General features: G+C 46.9%; 1 protein-coding gene across 3 annotated transcripts in view; it reads left to right on the top strand.

Annotated features, from left to right (window-relative positions):
• The window catches only part of Zbtb7c (zinc finger and BTB domain containing 7C), a 326604-nt gene that overhangs the window by 176390 nt on the left and 135939 nt on the right, over window positions 1-14275 (top strand). For all 3 annotated transcript variants that reach the window (XM_074069857.1, XM_074069858.1, XM_020159586.2), the window contains one exon: window positions 13549-13610. The gene's annotated coding sequence lies outside the window, so the exon portion shown is untranslated. The remainder of the gene's footprint in view (window positions 1-13548; window positions 13611-14275) is intronic.

Genomic DNA, 14275 nt, shown 5'->3' on the forward strand with positions numbered 1-14275 from the left:
ACTTCATGACAGTGGGAACACAGACTGAATGACAACAGGTGAGGGTGGTCAAGGACCCTGTGCAGGCTGGAGAGTCTACAGATGGATGATATTCAACACCCATGAGCAGAAAGGAAAGCAGAAAGCCTAGCTTAGGTACTGAAGAGAAGGCTCTAGAAGTTTTCACCCTCACCCCTTGCCCTTAAACCTACTTCAGATCAGAAGCTGAAGTATCAGATACTTTTAAAAGTAAGGCAAGGGATGGGTTTGAAAACTTGGAACTGGTTGAAATCTACATAAAGAATTAACCCTCAGATCCCCCTCCTCAACCTCCTAGTTCCCCTCTGTCAAAGACTATAGGTTTCTTTCCCAAAGGAAATGCATCCAGGAAGGTCTAGACTTGGAAACTTTGCATATGGCAAGGGCAAGTTTGAGTGTTCTATTCAGAATGAAAGAATTTATTTAAAAACTGCCTTCTGCTTGGTGAGGATTCTAGCACCTCTGCACTCTAGGCTCCAAAAGTAAGGTGATTGGAGGGATTCATTGCAAGTAAGCTGCCTAGATCAAGAGAAAAAAAATGAATAATATATATTCTCTAAAAAAATGATAAAGCCCTACTCATCTCCCACAGGGAAATCATCAACAATGTAGTATCTCACTCTGAAATATAAGTGATGGTAAAGGATCCAAGGATCACCTGGTGTTTGTGGAAAAGAAATCCCTAATGAGAGGGAGGGAGGGAGATAGAGAGACAGAGAGAGAGAGAGACAGAGGGAGAATTAGAGCAAATCCAGGAGTGGAAGAATGTGGGGAACAGATTATGAGAAGCCTATGAGAACTGGACATAAGCAAAGCTGTACTCAATGTTCTGTAGGCTGAGTTCAGCACAGCCCCAGCCACAGAATAAGGCTAGGGTAAGATGCAGAGCAGCTGCTTTTTCTAAGATGTTTCTGCAGGCTGAGATTGGCACAGCCCCAGCCACAGAGGAGGAAAATGTAAAACAGCTGCTTTTCCTAAGTTGTTTATGTTCAGAGAGGTAGATCACAGGTTTCTATTGTTACAATATCACGCTCCTCCCCAAGAACTGCTGCTCCACCCTTGTTTATTTACCACTGGGTATAAAAGACTCACTGAAGGAGGATGCTAGGATTTTGTCTTTTGGCTTTTGGATGAAGGGAAGCTTTTTGATGGGAGTTTTTTGGCTGAAGGGAAATTGCTGGAGGGAGATTGCTGAAGGGGAAAAATGAATTGTTGGAGGGAAAATGAATTGCTGAAGGGAAAAGGATTGCTGAAGAGAAAAGAATTGCTGAAGGAGAATTGCAAAAGGAGAATTGCTAAAGAGGGGTTAATAGAATTGGTTGGCAGCTTTCGAGGGAATGGCCACTGTTGATTGTCTACAAGTCTGAGGGTTGAGACTTTAAGAAAGCTAAAGAGAGAACATGAGACAGTGCAAGTCTGATGGACAGTGCAAGTCTGAGGGCAAAGACTTTAAGAGAGATTATGCTAAAGAAAAGCTAAGAGAAAACATGGGACAGACCGAGTCTAAGGAAAGAGGTTTTAAAGAATAGAGAAGCAAGGTTTTAAAGAACAGAAAAGAAGACTTTTAGGAGCAAGGTTTTAAAGAATTGTAAGAGTAAGGCCTTAAAGAATAAATATAGAGAAAAGAAGCAGAGTGAATGAAGAGATGAATAGAGGTAAGAAGCAATGAGGCTGCTGTGCGTCTCCATCGGAGCACCCTGCACACCTGGCCCCAACTTTCTGTCTGTCTGTCTATCCTTGCCCTTTCTGCATCTCTGGTCACTGCCCAGTTAGCCCCAGTTAGGTTCAGTAGTAACAAGGGAGCTAGAAAAAGCTTGCTCCAGAAGAAAACTTCCATAAAAATATAATTGATGCCTTCAGAGAGATAAAAGGAGATAACATAGTCATAAAATGAGAATGGGAGCTTATAAAAAGGAAACATCCAAAGAATAAGAGAGAATGCTAAAGAATTATACACATAATAGCAGAAATTAAAAATTCAGTAGAGGCTTTGAGAGATAGAACTGATGGAGTTTATCAGAACATAGGGAAAGAAGGCAATGATGTAGAAACTGGGATAGAAAAACGAGGAATTGGAAGGTCAGTGTAGAAGGGCTAGCAGTAGGACCCCAGGAATGGAGAATAAAGACATCTAAGAGAAGAAATTATCAGAGAAGTTGTACAAGGACACTCCCAGGACTGGCTTTCAGACTGCATGATCAAACATTGTGAATGCGGCAGACCCATCCCAAGGCATGTCATTGTGGGATTTCAGAAAACCAAAAGATTTATAAAACTTCCAGAGAAAAAAAAAAAAGTAGGCTGTGTTAACTACAGAACAGTCTTGGGCTTTCCACTAGTGCTCCTGGAATCCAGGAGAACCTTCATCCTTCTGAGGAAATGTGGCTTCCAATTTACCTTTCTGTTCATCTCCCAATGGACAATGGAGAGTGAGGGAAAATCAAGTCATTTCAGTGAGACGTGGTCTCAAATATGCTATCTCCCAGACAGCCCTTTTCAGGAAGCTACCAGAAGAAGATTTGTACCTGGAAAAGAGAATAAGCCAAAGCCAAGAATGGTGTGTGGTAATGAAGCAATGGCCCCAAAAATGGCCACCTCCTAATCCCCGGAACTCATAGACACGTTTGGGTTTCATAACAAAAGGATATGATCACAAATAAAATACACTATTAATCAACCAGCCCTGAGGTGGGGAGAGTGTCCTGGATTACCTGGGTGCACCCAGTATATTCACAAGGGCTTTTATGAGTGAAAGAGGGGGGCTAGTGAGCAGGTCAGGGATTCTCTCCCGAAGTCTCTGGAAAGAACGGAGCCCTGCCAACATCTTGGGTTTAGCCAGTGATACCCGTTTCAGGCTTCCGACCTCCAGAGCTAGAAGATACTACATTTTGGTGTTTTGAGCCTCTTAGTTAGTAGTGGTTTATTTGACCAGCACTATAAACCAATGCAATGTGTTTCAGAGATCTTGCTATAGGAATTTCCAGGTGACAACAGTGGACTGGGCTCAGGAGCAGTTGGTCCAGACTGGAGTGGAGGGTGGTGGACACTAGATAGGATGATTCTAGGAAAAAACCAAAAGGAGCAGACAGATTTCTAATGTACTGAACTGTTTTCAGAGGAATTTTAATAGCTTGGCAAGTCACTTTGTGTGTAAATAAATGCTAGGTGCTTTTAAAGTCATTTTTAACACTAGAGAAAATTAAAAAGTGGTGTAAGAAAAAAATAATATCATGCAGCTCATCCATGAACAATACCCACCATCACCACAATACTGTGAACACTGATAATTGGTTTAACTGAACATGGGGGTGGGGGGATACAGAGACCAGACTGTGTTTAATGGAGGTAGGGATGGGGACAAAAGGAGATAAAATCTCATTTCCATTATAGGGTACTGATAGATAGTGTCTAAAAGTGGAAAACCCAGAAATATGTATATTGCCACATGCTGTATACTGCATGGTATTCCTTCACAGCTCCTGTGGGGAAGCCCAACCCTTGAGATGGCTGTGTTTGGAATAAGGAAGTAGTTAAGGTTAAATGAGGTCATAAAAGTGGAGCTCTGACCCCATGGGATTATTATCCTTATAAAGAAGAGACACCAGAGAGCTTGCTTTCTCTACCATCTGAGGACACAGTAAGAAGGTGGCCATGTGCAAGCCAAGAAGAGAGCTCAGACCAGTTCATCTGGCACCTTGGCCTTGGACTTTCTCAGCCTCTAGAACAGTGACAAATACATTTCTGTTGTTCAAGTCACCCAGCCTATGGTACTTTGTTATGGCAGCTGATTAATACATTGTGTTATTTAGAAGTACAGCAGTAAAGGACGGAAGAAATAGGTAAAGCAATTGAGAGAGGTGATCTCTGGGAACTGGGGCTCGATGGGGAGAGGGCTGAAGTAGGGGCTGCTATTTTTCATTGTTGGTCTTTTATTCCATTTGATTTTTCAAGGCATGAATATGTATTTGCTTGATTTTCTTAAAGTTTAACCAATTAAAAACAGTAATGAGAATGTATTAGCATTGGTAGATGAAGAGTTCAGAGGCAGAGTGATCTCCAGTTCCATTTTTCTTTGATTAGCAGCTCAGTGTTGCCCTGTGGCCTTCTCTTGGTAACAAAACACCTGTTGCAACTCCAAGTCTTGCATATACTTTCCACACTATCAATGATGGAGCTTCTTCCTCAGAAGCCCCCCAGACACATATCCTTGTATTTTGAATTATAAAATTGGTCAATCACTATGGCCAGGAAGCCATGGTCCACTGATTGGCTCAAGTCGACCATGACCCACACCTGAAACACATTGGCTGTAGGAGCAGGTGGCAATCTGGAAAGAAATTAGGGTTCTCTCACCAAGAAGAAAGGGAGCTGAATGGCGGTGGCTCAAAATAACAAATTTCCATGACGAGTGTGCTGCTTTGGAAAGGATTTTTTCTCTTTTCCTTAAGAGTAGCAGGTGCCTCATAATACTTGAAATTGATTGGCTAGTTGGTTGCATGGCATTTGGGTTAAATATTAACTTTTGCTCTGTGTGACCCAGGAGGTAAAGAAGTCTGGTCATATAAAGAAAATGACTGTAATACAGAAGGCTAAAAGGGGGAGCATCCCACTCTATATAAGGAACTCAAGAATTTAAAGAAAGAGAGATGGGGGAGGGAGGGAGGAAGGAAGGAAGGAAGGAAAGAAGGAAGGAAGGAAAGAAAGATGGAAGAGTGAACCCACAGTCACTTCTTTTTATGAGAGGTTATGCACAACTGTGACACCATTTTACAGGATCAAAAATTTCAGCCTCAGGCAGACAGGGTGATTAAGAGCCTCCCAGATCTCTCCACCTATTGCAGATGGTGGAAATCATGCCATCAGAAACTTGGTCCTGTAAGAAGTGCCCATCACCTCTGGGAGAGGGCTACATTTGGGGCTGTCCATCACTGATGCTGGAGAGTTAATTGACCAGAGCCTTCCCAGACAGCTGCATGGAAGGAAGTCTTGGATGTGAGAGGGCTGGATAGAGGGCATCTGGAACCTGGTGACCAAGTAACATCGGGTGTGGCTGGGAGGAGGCAGCACCCGGTGAGGACTCTAGGAAGGGGAGCACTGGATTCACTAAACCATGGCTAACGGTCTTACCAAATTTACAAGCATCAGCCATTATCAGCCATTCTGACTGACACCCACAGCTGGAGGAGCATGTGGGACAAGCAAACCACTGTCCAAACTGTCCCCTGTGTCATGTCTGCTTCCACCCGTTGCTTTCCTGGAGGCAGCTGGCTTAGTTCCCAAACCTGTTTATGCCAGTAAGACTTGCTATTATAATTATGCAATTTAATTAAATAGTGTACAAACCAATTAAACACTGTTGTATAAAAAGAAGAAAAAGTTGTTTCCATGAAACTGAGTGGAACTTTGGAAAGACTGGGGAAGGTCCTAGTGATTTTTTTATTTTAATACTGTTGAGTTTGATGTCGGTAAAACAACTGAAAGGTTGGGGAAACAATCAGAAAATCTAGCAAGCCTATTTTGCAAGTATATTTGATTTCTCATTGCCCTGGGGAAAAAACCAACTGCAACTGGAAATTGTAGGTGATGCCATGGGTGTGATTTATGCACAAAAGATAATGGGAGCAATTCCATCCAGGAGAAGCAAAGTTAAGGAAAAGGCTTTGACTGCATGGCAAGTTTGGTGAATGACGGGCAAAGCAGATGCTAGAGTTAAGATGTTTCAGTTAGCTGACCAATCACACCAGCTAAGAAGCATTCTGCCACACATGGCAGCCGTGAACTTTGGCCCTGGGAGCCTTGCCCATCCTCTGGATGGGAGACTGGAATGCAGAAAGCGATTACATTTCTAGGCCATAGATGCGTAGCTGCCTGGGTTTCCCAGTGCTGGCAAACTTGGGAGTAACCAAAAGGAAACAGGAGGAGAGCTGGGAATAGTTTCAGCCTGGCACTCCCAGAGGTTTATCTGGGGCCTGGAGCCAAATGCTGCAGTCCAGCTTCCCTCATCCCTCACCTACTCTCTACCTTTCCCTAGCAGTGGAGGTGGGGTAATTTCACAGCTGCCCAGGAAAAAGCTCAGCTCTGTGTCTGCCCTCGGACTGCAGTTCCTGTGCCCTTTGCATACTTTATGCCATCTGCTCCTGGAGACCTGGTGACTCATGACCCTCATTCTGTGGTGCTATTGTTCTTGTCTCTACAGCTTAGTCTCCCCTGGCTCCTGCCCCTGTAGTCTCCCCATTCAGCAGACTCTGCTGACTGTCTGCTGCCCAGGGCGTTTTCTCTTATTAAGTCAGAGAGTTAAAGAAACTGAACTGGGAGGTGAGGTGGGAGAGGGAGGGATGAAGGCTGTATAGACCAGTTGAGACTTGTCCCTTGCCCTGCACATCTGCTAGGGAGATGAGCACAGGCATGAGGAACCCAGACCCTTGAGATAAGAAATGCTCATGGGGTGATCAAGAAGTGGGGTGTTCCAGCAAGCTTCTTGCAGAGGTGGGAGCTGAGGGAAGCCTTTAGGGTATGCACCAGTCAGCCAGGGTGCTTAGGTTTCCCACAAGGTAGACGGTGCTTCCCTGGCCTGCGATGTATAATGGCCTCCCTCAAGATGGTTTCTGATGTCCCTACTGTTAGGGGAACTTAACATCCCCTCCCATCATGCCATGGCAGTTCCAGAGAAGGGCGCTGACATCTTTCCCTATTCCCAAAGCCGTGGGTGAGAGCACCACAGGTGGTTGGCATGGCTGACTCAGTTTATGGGTGCTGTCCAGGTGGCCATCAATAGTGTCCCTTTGCACTCTGGGCAGAAACATGTATGATCCCCTCCTGACACTCCACATTGGGTGGGATCCTTGGAAGACAGGTGCCAGAGCTGGAGGGCACCTGTGGATAGAGCCTTCTTCAGGTGCCCCAGTGCTGCAGGGCCCCTCCCCTTCATACCCTCCATAAGCCAGCATGCACCTGTCTATCACTTGTGCATTTGTCATTTCTGTGATGGCCCCTAAAGCATGCAGTTGGAGGATGCAGCTCTCTCTTCCAACTGAGAAAGGGGACTTGAAATGCCTTTTCTCTGAGAGAAAGAAAAGTTTGTGTTGAGTATCCCCACCACACTGGACACCAGGTGAAGTCATGTTAAATTGGAGGAATGTAATGAGACGCAGGACACAAGGAAACAGGGCAAAGGACAAAAGTGACAGACAGGAAGAGGCACCAAGATGAGGTTGTGGTCACTGAAGAATGGAGCAGCCTGCCTGTGCTGTCTGGGTTCAGAGTTCTGCCATTCCTCACACCTCACCCCTGGAGGGGAGCCCTGCTGCCTCCCATGTATCCAGACATCATCCCAGATACCAGCAGACACAGAGACTACTACACCTTATTTCTTTTCCTTGTGTCATACAAAAACCTCCTTTCCAAATTTAAACAGGCATTCAGTATTGTGAGACTGAATATCCCTTGCTTGCCATGTGGGGGCAGTCTGAGTGGCCTTGCCCCCTCAGCAGCCCCAGACTTCCCCTGCTGGGCCTTGTACAGATATGCTCATCCCAGGCACACCTCCCTGAGGCCAAGAAAAAAAATGAAATGTGCGTGACTGAGCAGAGAGCTGGGGTGGGGCAGACTGACCACAGAGATTAAGCCTTTGTTCCTTGGACAGGATTCCCTCCCTTTCCCTCCCAGGTCCAGGCTCTACTCTTGGCCTTGGATCTGGGCATAGCCTTCCCTCTTTCTGAGGGCTATTTTAAGATTCTATGCCAAGGTCACAGAGACTCGGACCTCTAAGGGGCCATCACCTCAAGGAAGATGTGGTTGCCTTAGAAGACCGTGTCCAGGACACACACACACACACACACACACACACTCACTCACACTCACACACACACACACACACACACACTCACACTCACACACACACACACACACACCCCTCCTCTCCCTTGAATCAGACAGGACTCATACCCTGGTGGGTTAAATGGGATGGGTTAAACCCCAGTTCACTCTACAGATACTTGCTGGGCTTCCCCAAAGCACAGTTTGAGGTTTACAGGAAAACTGAGCAGAGAGTATAGAGGGAACCCCTTTCTCCTCACCCCTCCTCAGGTTCCTGGATTGTTAATACCAGGTGGTAGCCTGGTGCCTTTGTTACAGTGGATGAGCTGGTTATGATGTATTATTGTTCACTGACGTCTGTAGTTTACATTAGGGTCACTATACTCCACTTACTCATCCATCCCTTCCCCCATTCCCTGTCTCTAGTTTTCCTTTTCTGGCATGTCACATAGAGTACATACACTTTTCAGGTTGGTTTCTTTCACTTAGTTTTACCCATCTAGGTTTCCTCCATCCCTTCCTACTTGTTGACCACTCATTTCTTTTCACTGAAATCCATTTGCTATCTGGATGTACTACTGTTACTCACTTGCCATGGAAGGAGCCATGGTGGTTCCTTCCAGTTTGGGGCAATTATAAATACAACTGCTGTAAACATCTGTGCACAGGTTTTTATAGCAGACATAAGTTTTCAGCTCATGTGGGTGAATGTGCATGTGATTGCTGATTGTATACTAAGCCTGGGTCTGCCTTTGAAGGAACTGCCAAATGCCTTCCAAAGTGGCCACTCCATTTGGCATTCCCAGGGTGGCTGATTTTCATATCAGAGACAAAACAAACTGCAGCCCATCCAGCATGGCCTCTAAAAGATTCTGGGAAGAATAGGCCTGTCTTTTTTGTCACCAGGGGCCCGAGGCTGGCTGGTCCACTGGGACAGCTCGTCACAGTAGGCCTCTTCTCACCAGAGTGCTGGATTTCCACTTGCCTTGGAAGAACATAGTCAGTGCTCATTATGAGCTGTGCTCTTCCGAGGCACTGGGGACTTGACACCAGGCACAGTGGTCAGCATGTCCCCATCATGGAGCTGACCTCCAGGAAAAAACCAGGCTCACTAACCTCACTTGTACCAATGTTTCCCTCCATATCCTCATGTAATCTTGGCTTTGACCCTGTGAGGTAGGAGGTAGGTACCATTCAGAGTCAGGCCGGCTCTAAACCACTAGGCATTGTGGCCTCCTGAGAGCTGCAGACCCAGTTTCAGTGACCATCACCTAGCCATCCTCTGAGGGAACCTCCTGTGGCTTTGTTCGTAGGGGTTTATCTGCCTGTGCCAGGCATCCTCCAACATCACAGAACCCTGGTCTAAACCACAGATGGTGGGTGTCTGCCCCAGGCTCATCTTCTTCCAAGGGTTGTGGGAAAAACCAGCAGAATACAGCCTGAATTCACCCTCCCACCTGGGTAGCGCAGGTGTATGCCAGCACAAGGGCGGGGGCCTGGGAGCTTGAGCTCTGAACTTCTCTTTGGTGTGGCTTAGGACATTTGCCCTTCCTGGGTTTGGGAGCCCTTGGCTTTCTAATGAGGGATTTGCAGGGATCCTCTAAGCACGGAACATGTTTTTCTTTCTTTCTTTCTTTTTTTTTTTTCTTAAAACCAGTAGCAACTCTTAAAAGAACAATACCAATTTTGTGTCATATGCTGATTATAAGTATTCTGCCAGTTCCTGGAAGAAAAAGGTTAGTGCCGATTAAAAGAAGAAAAGATTTGTCATGAATCTGTATTGGCTCCCAAGACAGCCTCTCTGACAGGCTGCTCAGAGGAGGGGTCTTCAGCGAAGGGCAAAAGGGCCAGCAGCTCAGACTATGTCTGCTGCAGGTTCTGCTCTGTGCCCAGCTCTGGCTGAAGACGCCCTGCACCCTACTTGTCCTAAAGTCCCACTGTCTCCAGACCATGCTGCCCAGTGGCTAGTCCCCTCTGAAGGTCATGCTGCCGGCTGAAACTTCACACTACACCCCTGGGCCACACATATACAGTTAGAAAAGGCTGATGAGTTGGAGAACCGGGCTAGTTGGATAGCTCTGAGTGAGTGGGACTCTGTGGCTCCCTCTTACTGTCTGTAATCCTTTGTAGGAGGAGTGTGCAGGTAGGAAGCACACCTTCTCACATTTGCATTGACAGCAGGTAGCAGGGACTTGGGACACAGCAGACACTCAATAAGTAGGCTGAGCTATCCTACCCACCTAAGTGGGGAAATACTTAATCATAAAGTATCATCCAAATGTTAGCTAGTATTAGCATTAATGCCAGCATTATTGTTAAGGTTGCTATTGGTATAATTTTTAATTCCCAAGTAGTCATCTTACTGTTACTGAAAGCCATGAGCATTGCGGAGGTGGGGCATAGGTGTCAGTGGCCACACATTTGCAGTCAGACACTGGCCTCCCATTTTCCAATGAAAGTCTTCACCCAAGGCAGAGAGAAGATGGAGGAGGATTGAAAAACAGAGGGATATCAAAAAAAGCAGTGGCTGACAGCACCGTCCAGTGAAGGGCTAACTGTTTCTCCCCAGAACAGCAGGCTGGAGCTACAGCCCTCTGCTCCTTGAACGGGGCTTGCGTTTAATCTCTCCTGTCTGGGAGAACAGGAGCATCCACAGAAACTGGCCTTCACAGACAGCACAGCTGTTCACAGAGCCAAAGGCCAGGGAGATGGAGCCTGGATGATGCCCTTGGCCCATTTCCAGCCATTCCTGGAGATTGGAGAAAACAAGTCATTAGTCTCGAGCATTCCTTAATGAGCTAATAAAAGCCAGGCAAGCCAGATTATAAGTTTGGGAGCACCCAGGTCACTGTCTGGAAAGGCCCTGAAATGACTGAGAACCTTGTCCTGCCTGGGGGTGTGGGCTGTCATCTTGTCCATCCAGAGGTGCAGTGATGCCTAGCACCTGAAGGAGCACTGCTGCCTTTGAAGGTTGCTAGCTATCTCCACATTATCATTTCCAACCATAATCTTATTATCTGTTTGCGTTAGAAGGACCTTTGGAGTCATGCCTCCTTTTTACAGATAAGAAGATGGAGGGAAAGACTTGTCCAGAGATGCTGTTGGGTACCCACTGTCTCCCAGGCCTGGATTCTCTCTACCCCCTCCCTTTTCCTTTTTTTTTTTTTACTTGTAAGACTATTTTTTTGAGACTTTAAGTACATTCCAAGAAAAAGAAAATCCAGGTCACTGAAAAAAAAAACAAAACCCATGCTATTTATTCACTCTCACTTGGAAAAGCTGTTAGCTCTAATGACCCTTTCCAAATTAATAAAATCTGTAAATGCTCAATTGTTTATTGCACACATTGAGTTGCACCTCTAAATGACTAGAGGGAACAGCAGCCTGCCAGGAATATTTAGCTCCAGGGCTCTGCAACCAGCAGAACTGCTATGTACCCAGGGCAGGGGAACTGTGGTTAGTGGCGTCTGAGCAGCCCTTGGTGCGACAGTCCTGTGCCAGACAGAGTGTGTTGCAGCAGTCCCTGTCCAGAGATTTACTGGGAGAGCGATACCCAGACATGGGCATAGAGAGTTCCTAAGCAAGTGCTTGACTGCAGCCTATGACATTCAGAGAATGAAACATTGGGAGGGATCTAGAAGATTCCTGAGCAGGTAAATGCAAGAAAGAGTAGGCTTAGGTCAGATCACCAGGAAAAAAGGCAGAGAACAGAGGGAAGGCAAAGGGGAAGTGTTACTGGAGTCCATGTATCTGGACAGGGACAAGGGACAGGGAGTGGGACTGTCCCCAAAAGAACAGCAGGTGCTGGAGGACCACACTTCAAGATGCAGTTGCAAGGTGTCTCTCGGCACCTCCCCCACATGAGGCTGCACTGCACAGACACGATGCTTGCGAGCCACACTGACCAGTGTGTCCTTTAGTCTCCCTGTCCAAGCTTGTGAGTGACACCAGCCACTGGCTTCCAAGGTGAAGAAGGACAGAAGTCTTACAGAGAAATGCCATGCATGTCGTGCCACTGTGGAAAGGGGATTTTTAAAAACTGAAGTAGGATATGCATAACATAAAATTGAGAATTTCAACCACTTTTGACAGCGCAATTCGGTAGCATTGAGTACATTCGTGTTGTCGTACAGCCATCACCATCATCCATTTCCAGGACGTTTTCATCTTCCTGGACCCCTAAACCCATTGGACACCACTTCCCTTTCCCCTCCCCAGCCCTTGCCAATCACCATCTACTTTCTGTCTCTAAAAATCTGACTACCCTAGGGACCTCATAAACGTGGAATCCTAAGCATTTGTCTTTTTGTGACTGGATTATTTCACTTTGCACCTGTCTTTGAGGTTCATCCATGTTGTAGCTCACATCAGAATTTCCTTCCTTTTTAAGGCTAAATTCGATTCCCTTTCATGTACGCGCCACATTTCGTTTATTTAATTACTGATGGACACTGGGCTTGCCTCTCCTTTTGGTTATGGTAAATAATTCTGTATAAACATGGGTTTACAAATACCTGTTTCAGAGCCTTGATAGGTTTTTGAGTTAAAGAAGAAAAAGTGCTTCAGGCATGCACATTATCAGGTGTGTCCTGCCTGCCCTGCCTGGGGTCACCTCACAAGGAGCAGATGCCAGTTTGTCAGTGCCCATGGGTAAAGCTTTTCCACCCTGAGCGGAGCTCCAAGTTCCAGTCTCCCAGCACCCAAGGGACTTAGAGCGGTGGGCTGTCCTATGCACCATGAGCTAAGCCTCCATGCTGTAGCCTGGGTCAAGGCCTCCTGTACCTTCCCTTCTCATTCTGAACTCCATCAGTCATGTCGCATTTGTTCCTCACTGAAGTAGCAAGTGCTTTGTACTCTTGCTTAGTAAGTTCTTTCCCTCACCTTCTAAAATGGATTTAGCCATGATTGTAAAAGCCAAGGAAAATCACTCAGGCACAATCTCCCTTCATGTCCAAGGAGCTTCTTCTCCCCCACTCCCTCGAAAATGTCCCTACACATCGGCAAAACCAAAGGGCATCCTGTCTTGAAGCATCACTACCTCGGGGCGTTAATTGCCCAAACTCACATTACAACACATTAAAGCGGTGACACACTCAGGCGGAAAGCAGGAGAATTCACAGTTCAGGTTGGCATTGTCGTTAACTCAAGTCTTTGGTGTCAACTCCCTCCCGCGCGGAGCCTTCCTGCCTGGCCTCACAGTCAACCTCCGCAATGCATTTTCTGGCCTTTGTTGGTTTGTGTCAGCTCTTGAACATTATTTAAATGTAGTTTGGGGTCCATGAATGCAATTACCATTGTGTTATTATTCAGAGGCAGATTGTTAAGATGCAGGCAGCTGTACAAGGAGATGCCCTGTGCTGTGAGGTCCAATTTAGGAGGGCCTTCGGAGCTGCGCGCACGGTTGCTAAGCAACCCCATGCTACAGAAGTGGAGGCCTCCCTGGCTCCGGAGTGGGAAGAAGCCCAGCGCCTTCAGGGAATTGGAGGCTGTGGTCAATCTGAGACTGGCAGGGCGCCGGGAGCGGGAGGAGGCGGTGTGGGCCAAGTCCACAGGCCTGCAGGAGTGGGGGCGCCCACCCAACACGGCGGGGTTCTCATGGAGGGGAGGGTGCCGCTGGGAGGGAGAATGGAGAGAAGGTACAGAAGCAAGGTCGGCCAGGAAAGCACCCAAGGATACACAGCAGATGCTAATTGCGTCCCTTTCTTGTCTTTGCAGGAAGTGAACAGGTTTGCAGGAAAACTGGTGGCCTGAAATCGAAGACTAAGGTGTGGGTGCTTGTGAGTATGAGTTTTGCTTGGGGGGTTCTGTGTTTAACAATGTTCCTGGGAAGTGGGCGTGTTCCCAGATAGGGGAAAGGAGTGTGACCTGGGTGGAATCAGCTTTGGATTCTTCTGGAAGGTGCTTCTTGGTGGGCAGGACTGAACCCAGGCATGTAAGCATCAAGTGAAGGAGGGTGCTCTGAACCCCGGCTCTGCCCTCTAAGTAGAGGACATTCCTGCTGGCTTGGCAAGAGAGTTGTTCCCTTGGCTTGTGAGTTGTTGCAGGGTGGAGCAGGGCTCCCCTGGGAACAGAGAGGCATGCATCTGTGCAGTTCTAAGTTTGCTGCGAGATTAGCCCTATTTAGAACAGTAAATTCTCATAGAGACCGGGTAACCATGTGTTAATCTCAGAGCAATCATAGGTACCAATCCTGTCATCAGTCTGAGAAGTTCATTAACCACCGGGACGGGGCATGACCCAAAAGCCGGGAGCAAGCCTCGAGATGCAGCAGGCGCAGGCTTCACTTTGGAAGAGTGCTCAGTCCAGAGTGGGAAGAGAAGACATCTGCACATGAGACAAAGAACTTTCTGGAAGGATGCAGGGGTTGACCTTGGCTCCATGGCCCAGAAAGAAATGCTGGTGATGGGGAGTGGTCAGGAAAAACTCCCTGGGGAAGGAGAGA

The sequence above is a fragment of the Castor canadensis genome, chromosome 4 (assembly GCF_047511655.1).
Source record: "Castor canadensis chromosome 4, mCasCan1.hap1v2, whole genome shotgun sequence".
Lineage (NCBI taxonomy): Eukaryota > Metazoa > Chordata > Mammalia > Rodentia > Castoridae > Castor > Castor canadensis.